Genomic DNA, 21,283 nt, shown 5'->3' on the forward strand with positions numbered 1-21,283 from the left:
GAGGTAGAACCCAAACGGGGTCAGTCTAGTGTCGAAGGCGTGCGCTCGGTTGCCTATTAAGCACAGTGGTGCTTCCGTGACTACTGTTCTGATGGCCTCCTTCACAACTTAGGGCTGACCTTGGAAAAGATTACTGAACACCACTTTCTGAGGAAAGAGTGGTTAACTGCAATAACGGTTGATGATGGCATCTATTAGAGAAAACTTACCGTGTGTCAGACACCGTGTAGAGCGCTTTATAAGGAGTGCCACGCTGAATTTTCAAAGCAGCCTCAAGAGGTAGGGACTATTCTTATCCCCACTTCAGAGGTGAGAAAACTGAGGCCTTGAGGGGTTACGTAACTTGTCCAGGGGCACAAAGTTAGCAAACGGTGAAGCCAGGACTCAAACCCTGAAACAGACTGTTTCTAGAGACTGGAATAAGGACTGCAAAATCGAACACATACAGGTACCAATCCAGTGACCTAAGTGGGTAAAGTGGTAAGATATGCCAGATGTACGTGAGAAGGAGGGGAGCTGCTCACCTGAGAGGGCATGCCCCCACTAAGGGAAGCAGCGCCTCCTCAAGAATGGCTGACCGCTTCCATACTGGACTCTGAGCCCACTGGGCCGAATCTTCTATTTTTTTTTTTTTTTTAAGAGAAGCTGGAATCTAGACTTTTAAATGTAATGCCCTAATTTTTAAATGTCGGCCACTATTTCACTCAAATTACGAAACATTATATGCACCCTTATTTCTTTTCTTTTTTTTCTTCCAAGTTTTATTTATTTTATTTTTTTTTTTTTTTTGAGGGAGGGAGCACATGAGCAGGGAGGGGCAGAAAGACAGAGAGAGAATCCCAGGCAGGCTCTGGGCTGCCAGCAAAGAGCCCAACGTGGGGCTCGATACCACGAATTGTGAGATCATGACCTGAGCTGAAATCAAGAGTTGGATGCTTAACTGACTGAGCCACCCAGGTGCCCCTGTGCCCTTATTTCTTATGGGCAGGATCCAGCCTGCCTATCACTTTGGTCTTGCTATAAAGTTTGGATTCCGCCAGAGCTGGATTTGAATCCTTGCTCTGCCACTCACTACCTAAAAATCTCAGAAACTGAGTTTAACATCTCTAAGCCTCCATTTTGTCGTTGTGTACAGTGGGACCACCAGCTTCTTCACAGGGCTATTGTTAGGACCTATAAAACGGGATGGAAAATGTCTATCAAGTAGCACGCGTTCACTAAGTGATGGCTATTTTTCATTTTAAAAATATAATCATCATAGAGTTGGCAGTGAATAAAGAGAAATAGTCAAAGCATAAGAACTTCCTGGTCTTCTATGGAAATTTAAGGAAGAAACAATAGAAGCCTTGCAGAGGTCAATATCACAAGTGCTGAGGGAAGAAGAGGAGCTCATGGAACCCATGTTCTGCATTTCCAAAAACTGATACCACTTTCAGTGAAGGACAACTAAACACAGAGAAGATGTCAAGTTGAGAGTCCCAAATCCACAATAATAGTGAGCCTAAATGCATACCCAAAAGGGTGGAGAAAATACGCTCAGCAGAGTTCGTAAGCAGTGGAACTATCTCCACACGTAGTTTCTAACATCTCATTCTTGGGGAACGTTCCATTCCTTCCAAGACCCGACAAAAACTGTTTGTCCCAGCACAATCCCTATGGGATTTACATCTCATTGTATTTCTGGTCTTTCCCAACCAGGAACCCAGATCAACCACTCTTCTGAGGAAAGTTACCAATGGCCACACAGGGTTAGGAAATTGGAGCATGAGTAAACAAACAACAACAACAAAAAAATGGCAACTTTAATCTGCAACAAAACAAATTAAGGTGAAGGCAACGCAGTTGCTGATGAGGGCACGAGGCCCACCTGGGTTGGCTTGCCGTGTGCTGGGGTTGGCAAGTCTCTAACCTTCCTCTGCCCTGCATCAGATGTCAGACCAAAGAGTGAGAAAGGCCAAAATCACATAAGCTTTCTACAACTGTGAAAAGGCAAGTTCATGTTAGAGTGGGTCAAACCATACCATCTTGGGATTCAAAGCCTGTGGCCTTCTGCAATGGCGGCCAAAGAAACAATAAAACTGAGTATTCAACCCAGTACACCTTGCTCATTAAAAACCCCACCATGATTTTGTCCCTTAAACTTGGCATTATTCCAAGAAGGAAAATAAGCCTAGGTAATGTGCTCTGGCAATTTGTGTTTAATCCTGCACATTCTGATTGCTTGTAACTGAATACCCAGAATTTTTTTTTTTTTTTTCTGGATAGGCAAAGCAGGAAAGGCTCTGAAAGGATGCCAAACCCTCATGGTCAAGTCAAATTGTCCCATGTTTACTGTGCCTTCTTCACAAACCTCTTTACCAGATAGGTTTATTTTTATTTAATCTTTTTTTTTTAAGTAATCTCTATGTCCAACGTGGGGCTCAAACCCATGACCCTGAGATGAAGTGTTGCATGCTCTACTGACCGAGCCAACCAGGCGCCCCCAGATAGGTTTAATTCAAATTGAATTATAAAGGCAGACCTGAAGGCAAAATGTTCCAAGGGGCAAGTGGAGAAACTTAGGTGGATGAGACTTTGTTTTTAGTGTAGTTTTGGGTTTTGGTACCTTCTGAAAGTCTTTCTGCTTTGAACCAGCTGATGGCAATTTGCATGTGCCTAGGGCAAGGTGTAGCACGTAACTAGAGCTCAGTACTTAGTAAACATGTACATGTGACCAGTTGTTTCCCAAAATCATTTTCAGAGAGTAGTAAGTTAAAATGTGCACCCATATTTCCCAGGGGATGCAAAGTGAAACCCGCGTTCTTGAATAGGCTGAACTGAATTATAGAACCGGGTGCGTCTCTGGGGGAATGAGATAGAGGTTTCCAGGGATAGCAGAAGCAGCTGGGGATGGAACGGGGTCTGAGCAGAGTCCTGTTGTGTCAGCTCCTGCACAGCTGACCAACTTCTGTCCTCTTGGCTTTCCAGCCTTGGGTCTGGTAGCCCCGCATCCATCCCGAGACGTTCCTGGGAGCTCCTCTATTGCTGATAGAACCTGGTGAACCCATCTGCCAAACTGAGTTTCACAGTCACAGGTCACAGGTCAGCTGTCACAGGCTCTGGGGACTCCTCCCAGAGCCTCCTGCGCTGGGAACAGCTTGCAGAAATTCTAGCTCGGCCACTACAAGCTATCATCTTAGGCGAGTCACATGATGCACACCTTAGACCATCCCCCTCATCGCTCCTGTCTACCTCAGTAATTAGGTAAGAAGACCCAAAGGTATATCCTGGCTATGACTATCAAGAATCCAAAATTCTAAAGGTTTGTTTCATTCTTTAAAAATGATCTTATGTCTTGGAGCAAAGGAAATACCATCTCTTCAGTTCTCCAAGTTTTCATTTCTAATAAAGACAATTTTAACAGTAAAGGGGGATTGGATGTTACAGGCAGTTTTTAAAAACTACACCTGCTCAGGGGCTCCTGGCTGACTCAGTCGGTAGAACATGCGACTCTTGATCTCAGGGTCATGAGTTCAAGCCCCACGTTGGGCATGGAGTCTACTTAAAGAATAAAACAAAACAAAACAAAAAACTACACCTGCTCAGGGGCTCCTGGCTGACTCAGTCAGTAGAACATGCGACTCTTGATCTCAGAGTCCTGAGTTCAAGCCCCACATTGGGCACGGAGTCTACTTAAAACAAAACAAAACAAAAAAACTACACCTGCTCTGAAAAGTAAAGTGACGTCCACCTGTTCTTGCCTGCATGGGGTCCTCTGATGTATCTTAGGGAGGAGATGAATTCTCTGGGCAGCTGGGAGGCAGTCACAGTTGCTTACAGCAAACAGTCCTGCAAGAATAATGAGTGTGGGGGAGTTTGAGAAGATAAAAACAAGATACCCACAATGCCTACTGCAAACGTCAACCCTGGATGTCCGGGTGCCCTTCAGAGAGCTTTACCACCATATCCAGGGCTCTGCATCCCGCGGAGTTCCCCGAGGAAGCAGGCGGAAACTGGTTGTTTTTTAATCTTGACCAAATCTAGAAACCTCACCTTTGCATTCACACTTCCAGGAGGTTTTTGAGAGTGAGAACGTTTAGACTTGGGAACATGGGAGGAGCTCTCACTACTTATCTGCCCTCTACTCTATCCCCCCATTCCCCCGATTCTGGTGGGCATGTTTTTCTAACAGCGAGCTCTCCCGGCTCTCATCCTGGCTATGACTATCAAGAATCCAAAATTCTAAAGGTTTGTTTCATGCTTTAAAAATGATCTTATGTCTTGGAGCAAATGTTTTCCCCAAAGAAATACCATCTCAAATCAAGGTTCTGAATCTATGAACTCATCTGCAAGAGATTCCAGTCATATAGTGTCCTTCCCTCTCCACATATAAAGCCACACCCAGAAGTACCAGGTGCTGTCCTGATACAAGACCACAGGCAGCATGAGTGGCGAAAGTACCTCCCACCTTGGAACCAGAAGACCCAAGTGTGAGTCTGAGTTCCACTGTCAGTCCTGTATGAGACACCAACCAGCCTTCCTGACTCACGCAAAGTCATTTGTTTCAGCAAAATCTAAAAGATGGAAATCCTGCCCGCTCTCTCAAAGAGACAATGGGATCTCTCAAAGAGATCAGAGGGTAAGATAGATGGGGAAACAGGCTGTCCACTCTAAACAAGTATAAAACAGTAGGACTTATTCTAAAAGACAAATTACATACCATGAAAGAAAATGAGCCTGTGGCGATCTCTCTCAGGCCTCACCCTTTCCTCCATTCCCCTCACCTTCTGCAAGAAGGCGTAATTTTTCATTCACGTAATTCACAGAACGACCGCTGAGCATCTGCGTTCCCTGTTGGAAGACTTCACCTCCTCTCCCTGCAGCCTTCCTCGCCCCATCCTGGCATGGGGTGACTAGACAGCTCACAAATTGTGGGCCAAAAGAGGCTTTTTGTTTTGTTTTGTTCTGTTTTTTGTTTTTGTTTTTTGATTACCAGTTTCCTAAATGGCTAAAGAATTAGCTCAGGCGTTGGAAGTCATTTAGACATTGGAGCTATTGACATAAGAGAACATAGGTTGAAAAAGTCATGTTAGAAGTTAGCGCTAAGACGTTTGGAATTTTCACCAGGAATTTTGGAAGGACGGGGATTTCTGATTAACACACGAATCATAGGAAATGATTCTGCTACTTTGCTTCTCTAATAACATGGCACTTCCTTGGCCTAACCTTAAGCTGACCTCTTTTATAATGTAATAAAATATTAATCAGGACCACCCTCATCAGACTCACTGGAATTTGTCTGGTGATGAAGAGCCTTAGCCTTTACATGATATGCGGGTTGAATAAATAATTGAGTGATTTTTTTTAAAAGTTCAAGGTAAGCACCAGAAGATAAATAAGAAGTGTAACTTCCAAGCCCCTTATTTAGAATTTTTTAAACGAATTGGCAGTTTCAGACTCACTTTCTAATCTGGTGTTGAAATATCTTGGCTCTTTTCTTCCTGGAATCCTCCCAGTGAAGGGCCATGTTGTGACCTTCTTCTTCTTCTCCTCCCTCTCCCTCTCCCTCTCTTTCTCCCCCTCTCTCTCCCTCCTCTTCCTCCTTCTTCTTTTCTCTTTCTTCTTCTTCTTCTTCTTCTTCTTCTTCTTCTCCTTCTTCTCCTTCTTCCTTTCCTTTCCTTCGCCTTCTTCTTAGCATCTTACTTTCTTTTGACCGACACAGACTTCATGAAGCCTCTAAGCCTACAACCTGAGAGCTTAATGCACATTGACGGTGCCTCAGACAGGGCTTGGGGCCGGGTGCATCAAAGTGCAGTTTCCCAGACCATGTGCATCAGAGTGTCCTGATGTCAAAATGGCACAGCCAGGTATTCCAGTTGGATGGGTCAGGGGTGGACTTAGGAATCAACATTTTTTTTAACATTTATTTATTTTTGAGAGACAGAGAGAGGCAGAGCATGAACAGGGGAGGGGGAGAGAGAGAGAGAGATACAGAATCTGAAGCAGGCTCCAGGCTCTGAACTGTTTGTCAGCACAGAGCCTGGTGCGGGGCTCAAACCCACAAACTGCGAGACCATGACCTGAGCTGAAGTCAGATGTCCAACCGACTGGGCCACCCAGGTGCCCCAGGAATCAACATTTTTAACAAGACACTCGATTCTGACAAACTTAAAAATTTCAGAAACCTCTAGACCAATGGTTTCTCCCAGGCACATGTCAGCAGAATTAGTACTTAATCTTTAGTCTGGAGATCTCTGATAGACAAAGCCTGTCTCTGAGGGGTTGACCTAGAATTTTTTAACTATATAACACACTTACAAAATTTTTAGCATATTTTTCTCATTCTGAGACACACATTTTCTTTCACATGTTAACATCCCTGAAGTTGGAATTCTGACATTATGACGTAAGTCATTGCCTACATGTACACAGCAAAACTTGGAAGACGTGTGCCAGTTACTTGGAAAAGAACCTCAGACGGTAGCAGGGTTGGCTTCTAAGTCATGCTGCATTGCTGATGATCTTAATCGCCCAGAGCCTATACTCTCTGAAAAAGACATGATACTGACATGTGATTCAGAAGGACCAGGCACAAATTTAGAGTCATTTGGAAATATTTTAACCGCTTTATTGAATTTATATTTTTCTTCCTATGAATGTTCAAAAGTTCTAAATGATAGAAATCTATACCCAAATAACCCCCAAAGAGTGCTTTCAATAAATACAAACACTATTTGTAAAGCACAAATTACAAATTCCCGAGATATAAAAGCATTATGTTAAGAGTTTCACCAGAAGAATATTTTTCCCTTAATGACATACAAAAAAAATAATGGCCTTCTTATACTGATAACGTCTTAGATTCAGTGAGATATAGTAGTTTCCAAATAAATAGACCTGCTTTTACTTTTGTTGACTCACCGCCAACAGTTTGCTTAGCAAACTTTAATCCACTACAACTTTGCATGATGGAACTGAACACCTAACTCTCGCAAGCTGCCTGACATTGATCAGACTAGAGGTATTTTAGGGTGAAATACATGTGCTGTACATATACATATATACATATACATATACATATACATATACATATACATATATGTGTGTACACATATGTACAAATCTACATGTTTGTATATATGTGTGCCCACATATGAGATCCATGTACCCAAGTTTAATATCCTACTTTCAGTTCCAAAGTGCACAAATACACCCAGCTCACATTTCTAACGATGGATCGTGAGCCTGTTGCACACATTACCACTTTAAACAACATGCTGAGCCTGGCTCCTTTGTAAATATACCTAGGAAGTACTCACTGAATAAAACACCAAACAATGTCTCCGTGAATGAAAGGAATCCAAAGTACTTTCAGCTTTCTGTACACTTTCCAAGTGTTCTCAGGATGGCAAATCAGAATTTTAACCTATATGTGGTCTAGTCTACAAAGCTGGTTTATAAGGGATCAGCACGTATTATAATGGATAAGTTGATGAGCACTGACCCATGCTAATTTTTCAGTATTAATGCCTTCATTTCATGAACTTAAAATTATGGAACTTCAAATAGGGCCATAAATGATCACCTTTCAAGCATCCCATACCCAGACAAGAGCCTATATTGAAAACAAGAAATTGTAGGGTATCTGATCCTCCCAGGGACTGGCTGATGGGCACTTTTGAAGGGACCTTCGAGGAAACCAGTTAGTAAAGCTGTTTGAAAAGGGGACAACGTGTGTGGCACACTTGCCATGATAACCTCTTCCTAACTGGCTAACTCACACACACACAACCCACACAACAGCAGCAACAACAAGAACGGTGAGGCACCCACCGTGTTGAACAATCCTACATGGTGAGTCTTTAATATCGTGCACTTGCAGTTGGAAAGCTACACAAACCCCCTGCAGAAAGACATGCTTCTCTTTCGAGGGGGAAGGTACATCATCAGAGCACTTGACATTCAATTAGAAGAGTCCAAGTCTTCGAAATGCAAAGTAATGCTTTCCTCCACATATAGTCCCACTGCCAGGGCAATTAGCATGAACAGGCAATCAAAGAGCCGTAGTACCTGAAAGGAGGAGGAGTGGGTGGAAGCAATAAATACGCACCAGAAAGCTTCTTAGGCCCTAAATACACCAGAGCTCTGAGCTTAGATCCGGAAAAAGTCTGGCTGAAGAAGTGGTTCAGGTTAAGTTGCTTACTCACCTACTAAGGAAACCAGAGTTAGGAAACACTTAATACCTCTGAATTTTATTATTTATTTTTTAAGTAAATATATTTTTTAAACTTTTTAGTTTTAAAAAATCTTGCCCTGTAATAGACATACAACATTAGTATTTATAGGTTAATAAGTGTAAATGTTCTCTTCATTGGAAACAAAAATGACCAGGTTGTAGGCCAACGGGTCTGCAGTCCATGACAAATATGGCCTAGGCTGGCCCCTCCATCCACCCGCTTAACTTCCTTTCTCCATCCATTAAAATACTTTGTCCCTCGAGGCTGAGATGCCAGGGGCTGTGTGCTGCCCTTGCTGATCTCCTCCCCGATCCCTCACCCACCTTGGCATCTCTACACTTCTGGCCCTGCCCTTTACATCCAGGGGGCCACCCAGTTCCTGTGAGCAGAAATCATTTTATGATTATTGCCCTGGTCTTCACAGTGCTTGGCTCAGGTCCTGCGCATCCAACGGGGTCAAGAAAAGGCAAAGCCTCTGAGAAGAAATTAGCAACCTTCAGAGACAGCCTCACAAACCCCAGCTCCTCAAGTGATACTGAAGGGGATGGACCTCCCCCCTGCCCCCGCGTCCTCCCGCCCTGCCCGCGGCCTCGAGGAGCCATGTTTTAAGGAGCGTGCTCTCACTTCCCCCTCTTATAAAATGAACAAGCCGGAAGCAGTGCCTGCATGACATCACTGGCGTTAGTGGGAACATCGACCAGATCACTTTCCTTTCTGCCCTGTGCCTGCGGCCTCTGCCGCCCCCTCCAGCACCAAGCCCGCTACTCCCTGTGACTCCTCACTCCTCTGTCAGGAAGTAAAGGGTGGAAGCAGCAAATTTATTTCACCATATGCAGTAGTGGCTAAGAACATCCATTTTGGGAGTCAGGCCACTTGAGTGCCGATCCTGACTGTACAACTTACTAACGCTACAAACTGAGCCCAGCATTTAAATCTGTGAGCCTTGATGTCCCCAGGCGCAGAAACACACAAGAATGTGGGTCACAGGGTGGAACTGCCACACGGAGCCCAGTTCCTGGCAAGCAGTGAGCGCTCAAAATGGGTTAATAACACGGTGGCCTTGGGCTGGGGCCCTACCAGATGTCTCCTCCTGCCATGGATCTCCGTGACCCCATGATTCCTGGTCTCAGAGCACCCAACTGGATGTACACAATGGAAAAAGAGGGGAGAGAGAAGGTCCCCAGGAAGTGACAGATGCTCAGGCTGTATGGCAACCCACTAACCTGTCTGATGCCATTTATTTACTGGGGGGAACAGGTGTGGATGAAGCTTAATTTATACAGTAAAAAGTCAGTTTAGCCCCAAAGTGTTAAAGCAGTTTATTTTTGTAGGCATGGCCTTGTACATGTAGAAAGAGCTCAGCATTGGTCCGGGGTTTGGGGAGGGTGGGGGGCGGGCTCTGGGGTCTGCAGAATACAGCTGCAAGGCTGAAGGTCAAGGCGGCTAGGAGCGGGCTTTATTTATCACAGTCTGAAGTTTCCAGGGGAGCAGAACAACCAGACTTTGCATGAGATGAGTCATCCCGACTCCCAGGATCAGAGAAGTCACAGAGGATCAAAGAACAGATGAGCCTTCCAGCTCCTGCCCCTCTCAAACCAAAAGACGACTGTCAGAGGGCTCGCTCTAATCTGTTCCAACTAATTTTCAGGGATTGAGTTGAGAGGAGGAGTCAACAGGAGATTTAGTTGCTCTAAGCACTTGGATCCCTGACAAAGTGGACTTCAGCAGAATAAAAAGAAGCGTTTTTCTTAACAACAAAATGTATGGAAGTCGAACCCTTCCTTGTGATGAAGAGATTAAAGACATAACTGAGCAGTGGGTCAAGCCATCAAAAATAAATGCAGATGGCATTGAGCAACTCGCAGTGCACCACAAATAAACGTTACTTATTTATTTGAGGACGCTTATGTAACTGTTTTCAAAGGGCACGTGTATTTTGCTTTCCTGTTTAATTCTTTGTCCCGATATGATGACTGCCCACCAGCCACAGGTCAGGTGCCAGAGTAATGTCACACATACTGGGTCACGACATTCAGTGTCCATCCCATGGATCACCTCGCTTTGCAAAGCAATGTAGATGAGCTTTGCACAGTCGTCTTGGCCTCATGAGTGGGTATGCAGTTGTTTAAAAAAGATTTTGGCTGAACTGCTGGGAACAAGGGGACTCTCCACGTCTGCTGTGGGAGCCTTGCTGCCACCCACGCTACCCTGTCGGTTCCTGCCTGGGTTTCTTGTAAACAAGGGCAACTGGCAAAGAAGTACACATGCACCAGATCTGACAGAGCAGATTTCACTGGGGAGACGAGATCACGTTCCCTGTGGCCCATCCTAGAGCAGTGCACCAAGAGCCAGACAGATCTATACTCTGGGCTGCGTGATTTGGGACCACCAGCTTCTCACCTGGTGTCATCAGAGGCTGCACACACGAGTAACGAGACATGTCAGTTCCTCAACTCAGGCATCTGTGCTTGGGGAGAGACTGGTCTTTCCTGGCTGAGGACCGAGATGCCACAAGCCAGCTGCAGAATTCCCTTAGAAGCATTGGTGGTTGGGGAAGCATCAGCCCCTCTCCTGGCATGATCATGGGCTGACCAGGACTAACTGCTCTAAGCACTGGGGCATCCAAGTGTCCACGGAGAGGCCAGCCTGCTCACCTTTAACAAGTGAACACTTCTCTCTAGCACGTGTAAGCTGCTTCATATAGTCACATACCTGCTACCTACTCTGCCCCCCTGGGGCTCTGTCTATGGACCGTCTGAGCACAAAGGACAGATTTTTAAGGTACCAGGTGGCTTTCCACCGTTTGTCCCACCCACCCCAAATCTAGTCTCTGCCTCTTTCTTCTGTGTTTCATGCCCTCCATGGTCTACCTCACCCAGTTTCTGTTGGGTTGAGTTGCCTTCCAGTTTCTGTTGGGTTGATCAGAGGAGGAGAGAAGGTTTTGGCTTTCTTCCCTACTCCTTCCCTGCTTTGGCCTGCCTTTATGGTGGGGGCTGTGTCCTTCCATGCTTACAGCTCCGGTTGGGCACCTTCCTCCACAGCTGAGATCTCATGGACCACCGGAAGTCACAGGGGCTCCCTGCTGTTGTGTCCCTGCACGCTCAAGTCCTTTGCCTTCCCCACACATCTGTGAGTAGTCTCTTCATGAAAGTCTCTTCATTTGAACCACCTGAGTCACATTCTGTTTCCTGCCAGGATCTGATCGAAACAGTATCTTTCAGCAATAATATCCTGTGATTTTCACACTTGCGGTCCAAACAGACGTAAATATGCTTTGTTGAAACAACATCCTGAAAGATAGGCACCATACATTATGGGCACCAGAATTAGGACTTCTGATTCAGGTGGATAAGTAACTCCACATAGGCCATTTCTTTAACTCAGAACTTTAAACTATAAAAGGATCTGTTGATAATGGTTAAGTCCAATTATGTTGTTTACTAAGCAGTTACCTTGAAAATCACATATATGAATATATATATATATATATATATATATATATCTCAACTAAATAGTATTACTGCTAAGTGTTCAAGCTTAAACTCTGTGTTTACTAATGTATTGGAGAAAACAATAAACCCTGTCATATACTTGTCTGAACTGTCCCTTGTCTCCTACTAGCATTGTCCATATTCAGATAATCCTTCTGTATATGTTCCACGTTGACCTTGTTTTGTGTCCAGGACTCGATTCTCTGTCTAGGAAATGAATGTCAGCAAAGACTAAGCCTTCACTGCTAAATGATTATGGAGTCTTGGCTTCGTTCTGATGCATTTGGCAAAATTCTGGCTTCCTACTTCTTATATTCCTTGTTTTCCCACTGGAACCGAAATCTTGTATTTAATAAGTTAAAAATATAGTTCTGGATGCCAGTTGTTGACAGTGGTAATTATTAGTAGTTTAAAACTTGAGTATGAAGAGATTTTCCCCCAGAAAATTCTTTTTTTAAGATAAAATAATAGATATGCCGTATGTTGGTTTTGACCAAGAGATTTTATATCCATTTTTTTTTTTTTTTTTGTAATCCTTCTCTTCAAGAGGATTGGTCATTTGGATGCACATGACCTTTCTCATTACTGGTCTCTTCTTTCTGTGGATCTCTCCTGACACCTTCACAAAATAAAAGCCTAAAGAGCAAACAGTGAACACTGTTCTAGATGTCTGGGATGGAAAGGTGACTGGTCTGCTAAGAGAGTTTTTAGTCTTCCCTGAACTATGAATCATTAAAACCCTCCTCATCTTATAGAATACTAAGCACCATGATTTAGATCCCACACCAAGCATCCTAGGCTTCGGTTGAGTTGGTGTGTTTGAATCTTTCAGTAGGTGCTGTGATCTGCTGGCCTGGATCCTGTCATGTGAGTCACAAGGACACTTTTCTAAGACTTCTGACTGCATGAGACTTTGTCCTTACAGCAGGTGTCTGGAAATTAGTAAAACAAGGGCAGTGTCACTCAGAGAAGGGCCTTCTTCTTTAATACCATGCTATCCCACTGCCCAGTTTCCTCTATAATTGCTATGTATTACCTGGAAATGGCTTTTCTGTGTGTGTGACTCCAGTCCCTGAATCGGAAGCCCATAGTTCCTGGGATCTCACTCTTCACCTTCTTGCTTTTTCAGAGAAGCATTCAAAACTCATTCTAGTGAGAAGAGTACTCTCTGGTTGAAATCCGAACTTTAAAATATTTCTCTGGCCACCTCCCGCACAACCTACACACACATTGGGCAGAAACACATGTGCCTTAACACTTCTAGTTGTAATAACAGTTATAGACATCTCAGCATTGGCAGTTCAGGGGCCTCTGGCTTATCGATTTCCTAATAATATGCAAAAACAAAATATGTCCGGAGCCAGCCTGTTACTTACCCAGAGTAGCTGATGCCAATGTGGTGTGACTTAAGCAGAGCAAGGCATATCTCTACCCAAACCTTCTTCATTCCTGCCACCATCCCTGACAGCCCATCATTAAAGATGTTGCCTCTGAATGTGTACAGTTTATTATTATTACTTAAGAAACATTAAATAAAATGAGAACACACTATAAAGAGGCAACACCTTAAAATATTTTTGAGCCGTGAGATGTTGGCAGGTATTTGCTGACTATAAATCCTTATGGATGAGGATCGTTAAGAGAAATGACGATACTGACAGTGGAGGTGGAAGGGTCCCCATGGTCAATTTTACCTTCTTTGGAATTTGGCCTTCACCAGTTCTGAGAGTTGTTTGGTTTTTGGTGTTGTTCTGTGTGTGTGTGTGTGTGTGTGTGTGTGTACAGTTTGGCAAATTTCAGAAAGCATAGAAAGAACTAAAAGACATATTCAAACTTTGTTTATCAGGAGATAAATGAGTAGAAGTGGATTTTGAAACATGTTCTTTCCTGTTGACACATGTTCAAAGAATGTCTGGAGGAAATACTAAATTAAAGTACAGACTGATTCAACTATTGGCATCAAATCCCTTACAGTGTAATATGGTTGCTATCTTGAATATGAGGGAAAAGAAAAAGAAGCTTCCCAACGTTGTAATTTTGTTGATGAGAACAATGAAAATCTTAATTTAGAATCTATTTTATGTTATTTTGATTTTAGCACTATGAACTCCCTTGGAGACATTTACTCAAAATGGCTCTATTCTATTCCTTGTTCCTGATATTACTGATATAAAGAGTATAGGGAGGACAAAAGCTTTAATATTTCAAATATGGAGTTAGCAACTATAACTACTCACCTATGAATATTCCTTCTTAGATAAATTTTGAGTCTTCTTCCTAAAAAGTCAGGAAATGTAATCAACAGGTAACAAGTTATAAAATCTTGACTAAACACATTACTTGGCACAACCGTCCATCTGTTCATTTGTTCACTTAGCAAGTCTGTAGAGTGTGCATTGTTCTCTGTGGGGAGTGGAGCAAGACACTGAGATATAAATTCCCTTCTGCCCACTCCCACCTTGCCAACAGAACCCCTAATTTGTGGGAGGGAGATGTGCCTGCGTGCTTCCGGGAAAGGCGTGGCATCCTAAAACACACCTGCAGGAAATGCTGTGTACTTTAATCTTCCCTTTAACCTTGTACCCAAAAGGGACGCCTGGGGTCATGGGGTTAGTGAACACAAGGACTGAGGATGCACACTTGAGTCTTGATAGTAACATTGAACTCCTGAATTAATCAACCTTGGCGCTGTCCTACCCCTGAGCTTCTTGTTATATGAGAAAGTGAATTTTCTTGTTGTTTAAGTCCCTCTGGGATGAGATTTTTGCTACTGGCAACTGAAATCCTTTCTTGCTGGTACCAAGGGCATAGACACAGTTTTCAAGAAGCTAACGATCTCAGATGAATATGCTGGATATGATAAATATAATAATATCAAGCCAGATGTGAAATATTAAGTCTAAGCCTTCCTCTTGCTTTTGGAAGAGGGAAAAACACTTCCACTTGGAATGATCAGGAAACGCAGCATGTGGAAGAGAGCAGGAGAGGCTACAGGAGAGCCATAGAAGAAAAAGCTGTTGAAGCAATATTATAAAGAGAGGTCAAGGTCAAGGAAGACTGAAGACGTGCACTCTTTTCCATCATGAGTTCTATGGAATTGAGGTGTCCTGAGACATTCTGTAAAAAGAAATGTTCTGTGGCAAAGTAAGTTTGAGAAACTGAACATTCTCTAGTTCTACATATCGCCCTGGGTTTGAACAATGCACATTACCATTTAAAGGCTAAAAGAAGTCCTAAAGACCAGAACTACACTTAACTTTGTTGAATTGCCTATTTGTTGCTGAAGCTGCTTGGACAACAGAATGCTTTTTGCTTCAAGACAACTGCATCATCACACCTATGGCTAGTGCTCTGGGTACACACTCTGGAAAAGGCTGGGCTGAAGAGAGTAGAGAGACTTCGAGAAAGAATTTGGAGAACAGGAAGAGGAAGTGGCAGTAAAGAGACGCATAGTGATCAAAGCAGTGAAGAATACAAAGACAGGGTATCAGGAGTCAGGGATAGAGGATGCTTCAAGGAAAAGCTGGGCAGCAGAGTAAAAGGATGCAAAGAAATCAAAAAGAATGAGGACTGAGAAAAGCCAACAAGAGTCACTGAAAATATGTTCCACTAGTGAAGTGAGAAATAAAACCAATTTGTCAGGATGACAAGAGACAGTAAGAAATTGATTTGGAAAGAAAGAAGGAAAGAAAAGGAATAATTAACTGAGGAGCAAACATGTTCAAGTGAATACCTTTCATGAATAGATAGGTCTGTGTAAGCTCATAAACAAAATTAATGTAGGGATGGATGGATGGTGGATGGACGGTTGAATATTGAAGGAATGAGCTAGTGAACAAGTAGAAATTCAAGTTGCTATATGAAGAATAATTAAAAGATAAAGTCCCCAGGAGATGGGGTAAAGAATAGAGGTGTCCCTCTACAGAGGTATTCCCACTTGACCAGGAAGAAAAGAGAATCAGTTAAAGAGACAGATTCTCCTTCAACTTCTTCTGAAGCACAAGGTAGCACCATGGAATCTAGTAAAGTGGGAAGTGGGGTCCTGGGGAAGATGAAGAAGGTATGGAAAGGGTATTGTGGCCTGTGGCCTGTGACCTAGAGAATGGATAAGAGATGAGGGAAAGACTTTCTAGAGTGCAGTGAACACCCTGCTCTTAAGTTGGTGGGGTAGCCCACTCGGGGACCGCGATTTCTGCATCAGCACTCTTTAAGCTAGCATCTGAGAAAGCAAACGGTAAGGGGGCCGTGGAGTTGGGCACTTCCATAGTAGAAAGTTAAGAGAGTAGAGAAACCTGGAGTTGATATATGGGCCTTGTTAGCATGACTGTCTTGTTTAGACTGAAAAGAGGTCAGGCGTGTGTAGAAGAGAGCTAGTGGATATGGCCACGTTGCAAGAAGGTCGGTGATTCAAAATTCTGGTGAGAATAGAATGTATTTTGGACTTTGGAGAGAAGAAGAGGTGAACTAAGGAATCAGTAGAAGGAAAGACGATTTACAGTTCAAGATCTAAAAGAAATATCACAATTACACCATTGCTAAAAATCCATCAACTGACCTGTCAACCTTGAGAATTTAGTAGATTCTGCCTTTGTTGACTTCTCTCTTCTTAGCCCAGTGGTCTTTTCATCAGTACTTGCTATTGTTGTTATGCTGTTAGCATATCAAACTTATACTTACTAAGCTTTCAAAAACTGTGCAATGCGCTTTATTTTTTATCCTACAATCACCAAGATTTTAAATAATTACTTAAAATATTATTTATAGGTCCCTATTGAAGACACCTAACTAAAGTATTATTTTATTTGTGTATATATATATTTATTTATTTAATTTGTTAATGTTTATTTATTTTTGAGAGAAAGAGAGAGAAGGAGAGAGAGAATCCCAAGCAGGCTCCATGCTGGCATCACAGAGTCCGACATGAGGCTCCAACTTACAAACTGTGAGATCATGACCTGAGTTGAAATCAAGAGTCAGATGCTTAATTGACTGAGCCACCACCCAGGCGCTCTTTGTATTTATATTGATTTGCTCACCAATTGAACCCACTTATTGCTACTCTTATCTTTTTTTATTGATCTGTAAGACAACTTCATATACTAAAGATATTATCGGGGGGGATGTTTTTCGATACAAATGACAAACATTTTGGAATGTCTTTGGATGTTACCTATCGTTTCCCTTACGTAAGTCATAAAACTTTTTACGCTCTAACATTGATGGTCCTTTGTACGTTCCTCTCTCAAATGGCATTTTAAATCTGCATTTCACTTAGGTTTATAACTATTTCATTTTTTCATAGACAGTCTTTGATCCACCTGGAATTTGTTTGTGAGAAAGAATAGGATAGGGATTCAGTGACAGTCGGGGCAGGAGATGGAGAAGTTCAGGAGCATGTGTGTGTGTGCATGAGTGTTGTTTGGTCAGCCATCAACCTTTGGTAAGAGTATTGCTATCATACTTAGAACTAGCGTATGTGACAATTTCTACTTGACCTCATCTAAACGAAACAATTGATTTTTCTGAGTTCCAGCTAGGCCAAAGCATTGTTTCTGATCATCCCCTTTGAAATACCTACCATTTTGTCTGTTGTGACTTTATTTGTTTTATGAAACCCTTGTGATTAGTTCCAACAACTGACTTGCTTTGAAAATAATAACACAAGTCCTTTTTAAAGATCTGTTTCAGTTGTAGAAGGATGATATATTTGGCTTGGGACACACCACAGTATCTGAGATGTTCAAATATAAATGGACGTGTTCTTCTGTCCTCAGATGATTGTTTCCATCTTTCTCTACTATGTTTATTTCCTTCCCTTCCCTTCCTGCTTCCACCTTTCTTCTGGTTTTTATCACCTGGCTCTTTCCTTGACTTGACCTACATACCGACCCAAGTTTTTTCCCTAAAACCCCACCAGGCTCAAAAGTCCTCAATTCCTCTGTGCAAGGGCAGTGTCCCCACAGGCCTGGCGCCGGGAAGAGAGGTCAGGACTACAAACCTTCCTTTGGCAGTCATCCCTGGTGAAAGGATTTTCACATGTGTAAATCTTTTAGGACAAAGATTGCAGACAGTGTGAGTGCAAGATTTTCTGGATCTGCATCAGGTCCAGGACATCACAGGGACCACCCCATGTGGAACTTTCTTCATGTCTCCCATAACATTTCAGCTCAGTGAAAATGAACCTCAAAAGCCACCCTGAAGAAGAAAAGAAAAAGAGATGTCACAGAAGGGCAGCTTGTGGCCTGGAGACCCAGCTGAGATAAGTAAGGACAGTGACAGGGAGGCTGGGTGGTTCAGTCAGTTAAGCAGCCAACTCTTGGTTTTGGCTCAGATCGTGATTCGATGTTTCGTGAGTTCAAGCCCTGCATCAGGCTCTGCCCTGGCAGCATGGAGCCTGCTTGGGATTTTCTCTCTCTGTCTCTGTCTCTGTCTCTCTCTCTGCCCCTCCCCCACTCCCCACTCACACTGTCTCTGTCTCTCTCTCAAAAAAAGAAAGAAAGAAAGAAAGAAAGAAAGAAAGAAAGAAAGAAAGAGAAAAGAAGATAAAAAAAGAAAACATAAAGAAAGTAAAGACAGTGTCTGACCAGGCAGCCAGCTCCAGGAGCACTAGGAGCCCCCTCTGCCATTGTCAAGTGTTTTCCTGTGGTTGCTCTTTATGCCAAGATCTTGTATTTACCCACTGCCCTTCTCATCCCCTGCCGTTGTTCGTTGTTCCATAGCTGACTTGGAATTAAGGGAGGAGGAGGTGAAAGGCCTACTGTGTTACTTAACTCAGCAGTGGTGGGTAGGAAATATATTCATGTTTAAGAAAGGAAGGTGATTCAGAGGCAAAATATGTTTTGATGAAAAGTTAAGATGGAGGAAGGCATGATAAATTTCCTACCATCCCACTCTCCCACCCCACCACCGCTCCACCAAGGGGAGGTCTCTGAAGGTTTTAAGTAGCTTAGGAAAAACCAGTGCTGCACGTGCTGCAACCCAGGTCACCCAGTTTCTCTGTCAAAGAGAAACAGTTGACTACTGAGACCACTGGAAAACCTCTGCCCTTGAGGTTCAGGCCAAAGCCCCAGCCCAGGTCTGAGTCAAGGGGTACTTTGCTTTCCTTAGTGATTCTTCTCAAGCTCATTTATTTTAAGAAATCTCTGGCAGGGATGGCTGAAATCTGATGCTGCGTATATATTGCCTTGGGACCTTTGGACATGATGTCATCATACAGCACCCCAATGGCCGTTCCCATCCAATTTTCAAAACTGCCATAGTTTCGGGGCACCTGGGTGGCTCAGTCAGTTAAGCATCTGACTTCGGCTGGGGTCATGATCTCACAGCTTGTGGGTTCAAGCTCCACATCGGGCTCTGTGCTGACAGCTCAAGAGCCTGGAGCCTGCTTCAGATTCTGCGTCTCTCTCTCTCTCTCTCTCTGCCCCTCCCTCGCTCACATTCTGTCTCTGTCTCTCTCTCAAAAAATAAATAAACATTAAAAAAATTTTTTTAAAAAACTGCCATAATTTCATCATAATTGTTGGCAGATTCATTTCTCAAATGAGCTAAACCATTACTGAACAGAAGTCAAGGCTAGTAGGGTGGCAAGCCATAAAGGAAGGACCCAGGGGAATTCTGCCTAATCCTGATCTCACGTGCCTGGGGCTGAGAAGGATGGGACAGCCAGGGGAGTCTCGGAAGCCTTGGTGTTGGGAAACTTTTTCAAAGGAGGCTAAGAGGGAAGAGACAGAAAAAGCTTGAAACAGATCTGCTTTGTAGCTATGTCCACAGAGCAGCGGTCAAACTACCTTCAGGGAAGAAAGACTAGGTGTGTTTTGGGTTTTTGTTTTGTTTTGGCTTTTTGTTTGTTAATTTGTTTGGTTTCAGTTTTAGTCCATTGTGGACTGATACTTCTATTCAGTGTAACACAGGTGAATAGAAACATTAAATTTTATAATAGGCATAAAAAAATATGCCCTATTTCATGATTAGATGGAACAGATATGAAAGAGCATTTCATTAACTAAAATTAAGCAGTATGGAGCCCCGGTAAAGAGCTTCTAAACTGACTCTCAATTTCTGTCCTCAGTTTACCCAAGATATGTAAAGAAAAGGTCACAGACTGAGACAGTTCTGGGGCCACGTTTTGAGTGGCGTGGCTTTAGAGGGCGTGGCTAATGAAAGTGACGAAGCAGGTGTTTAGGCTGGTAAAGGAAAAACAGCCCCATTGAGAGAATTGAGAGAACCAACCACCCACAGTCTCTGGACAGACAGCTGTTCTATAAGGGTCTCCCTGTAAGGGTTAAATTGTACTATAGGGCTAACGCTTAGCTTGAAAGATAACTTTGTTCTGACACTGAAGGTCAAAAGATAACAACCTTGCTTTTACTCTTGTAAATCATACTTCATAGTCTTGTGAATCAGGCTTTACCAATGAAGGAAACAAAACCTCAAAAAAGAGCGTCAGAGACAAGGTCAAAGAGATCCACTGGTTGCAACTTAGCGGCAGAAAGTCTAAAATAATCACTTCATTTGATAACTGTTTCTGACTCATCTGGCAACTGTTTCTAACTCGTCTGGGAACTGTTTCTCTGTTCTGTTCCCAGATAACGATAAAACGATGTGATCGGCTTTAAAAACTCTGTACCCCGGCTGTTCAGGGCCACACTCTTGACAAGAGTGTTGGCCCCAATCGGTCGGCCACACTCTTGACAAGAGTGTTGGTCCCGATCGGTCGGCCTTGCCTCTCAGCGTCACTGGCAACGAGTGCGCAGAGGTCCAGGTTCGAACCTGCAATAAACGACCCTTGCCGCTTGGCTTTGACTTACGACTCTGGTGGTCTTTTGTGGGAGGTTTCAGAACTTCGGGCATAACATCCCAAAATATTGGAGGATCAAAAGAGAGAGGATGGATGAAAGAAAACAAAAACTCTGTGCTCAAAAAACAGCACCTCCAAGAGCAACCAATGAGGACCACTGAACACCATGTAGCAAAAGCAGGCCACACGTTCCTTAATTCGCGAAGCCAGTCCCGCGCTGAGCATCACCTCACGCTCTCTCAGCCCAGCACAGCTGCTGCAAAAGCCATCCAAAGCAAACACGGCTCTCCCCACAGCAGACTCAACAGAACAAAACCAACACCCAGAAATGAATTGGATCGCCGAGCTCATCATGTTACACAGCTCACTGTTCTCAAATCCAGGATCCTGAATATAATAACAAATGATACTATTAACCGGTGCCTTGGTCCAAAAGCCAAAAGTGAATAACTCATTACTATGAACCAAATTGATTCTCAGAAGTTTCCAGGTCAGCTACAAGAAAGAGTTAGGAGACTGGTCCTCCAGACTGAACTAAATCTCAGCCATGTCAAATTGCAAGGTATATGGCTAAATCCTTTCCCCCTCTGCACAGCCAGCTTGCCGCTTAGCACTCCTGAACCCCAGAGACTTCTCAAAGCAGGGCAGGCATGTGATCAGGTTGAAAGCAATGTGGAGCCTGGGACTGGCACATAAGGGTATAAGAACTGACGCAGCCACCTGCTAACTCGGTCATCTCCAGCAGGTCTTTATCCACAAAACAAGACTGACGGCCACCT

At 43.4% G+C, this 21,283-nt stretch overlaps 1 protein-coding gene across 2 annotated transcripts in view; it reads right to left on the reverse strand.

Annotated features, from left to right (window-relative positions):
• The window catches only part of ESM1 (endothelial cell specific molecule 1), a 48,287-nt gene that overhangs the window by 10,681 nt on the left and 16,323 nt on the right, over positions 1-21,283 (reverse strand). The window contains exon 1 of one of the 2 annotated variants that reach the window (XM_078445567.2): positions 3,731-4,306. The exons of the other annotated variant lie outside the window; for it this stretch is intronic. The gene's annotated coding sequence lies outside the window, so the exon portion shown is untranslated. Of the gene's footprint in view, positions 1-3,730; positions 4,307-21,283 lie in introns of those variants that run through there. 2 annotated transcript variants of the gene reach the window in all.

This window comes from Panthera onca, chromosome A1, assembly GCF_046562875.1.
Source record: "Panthera onca isolate mPanOnc1 chromosome A1, mPanOnc1 haplotype 2, whole genome shotgun sequence".
NCBI classification, from domain to species: Eukaryota; Metazoa; Chordata; class Mammalia; order Carnivora; family Felidae; genus Panthera; species Panthera onca.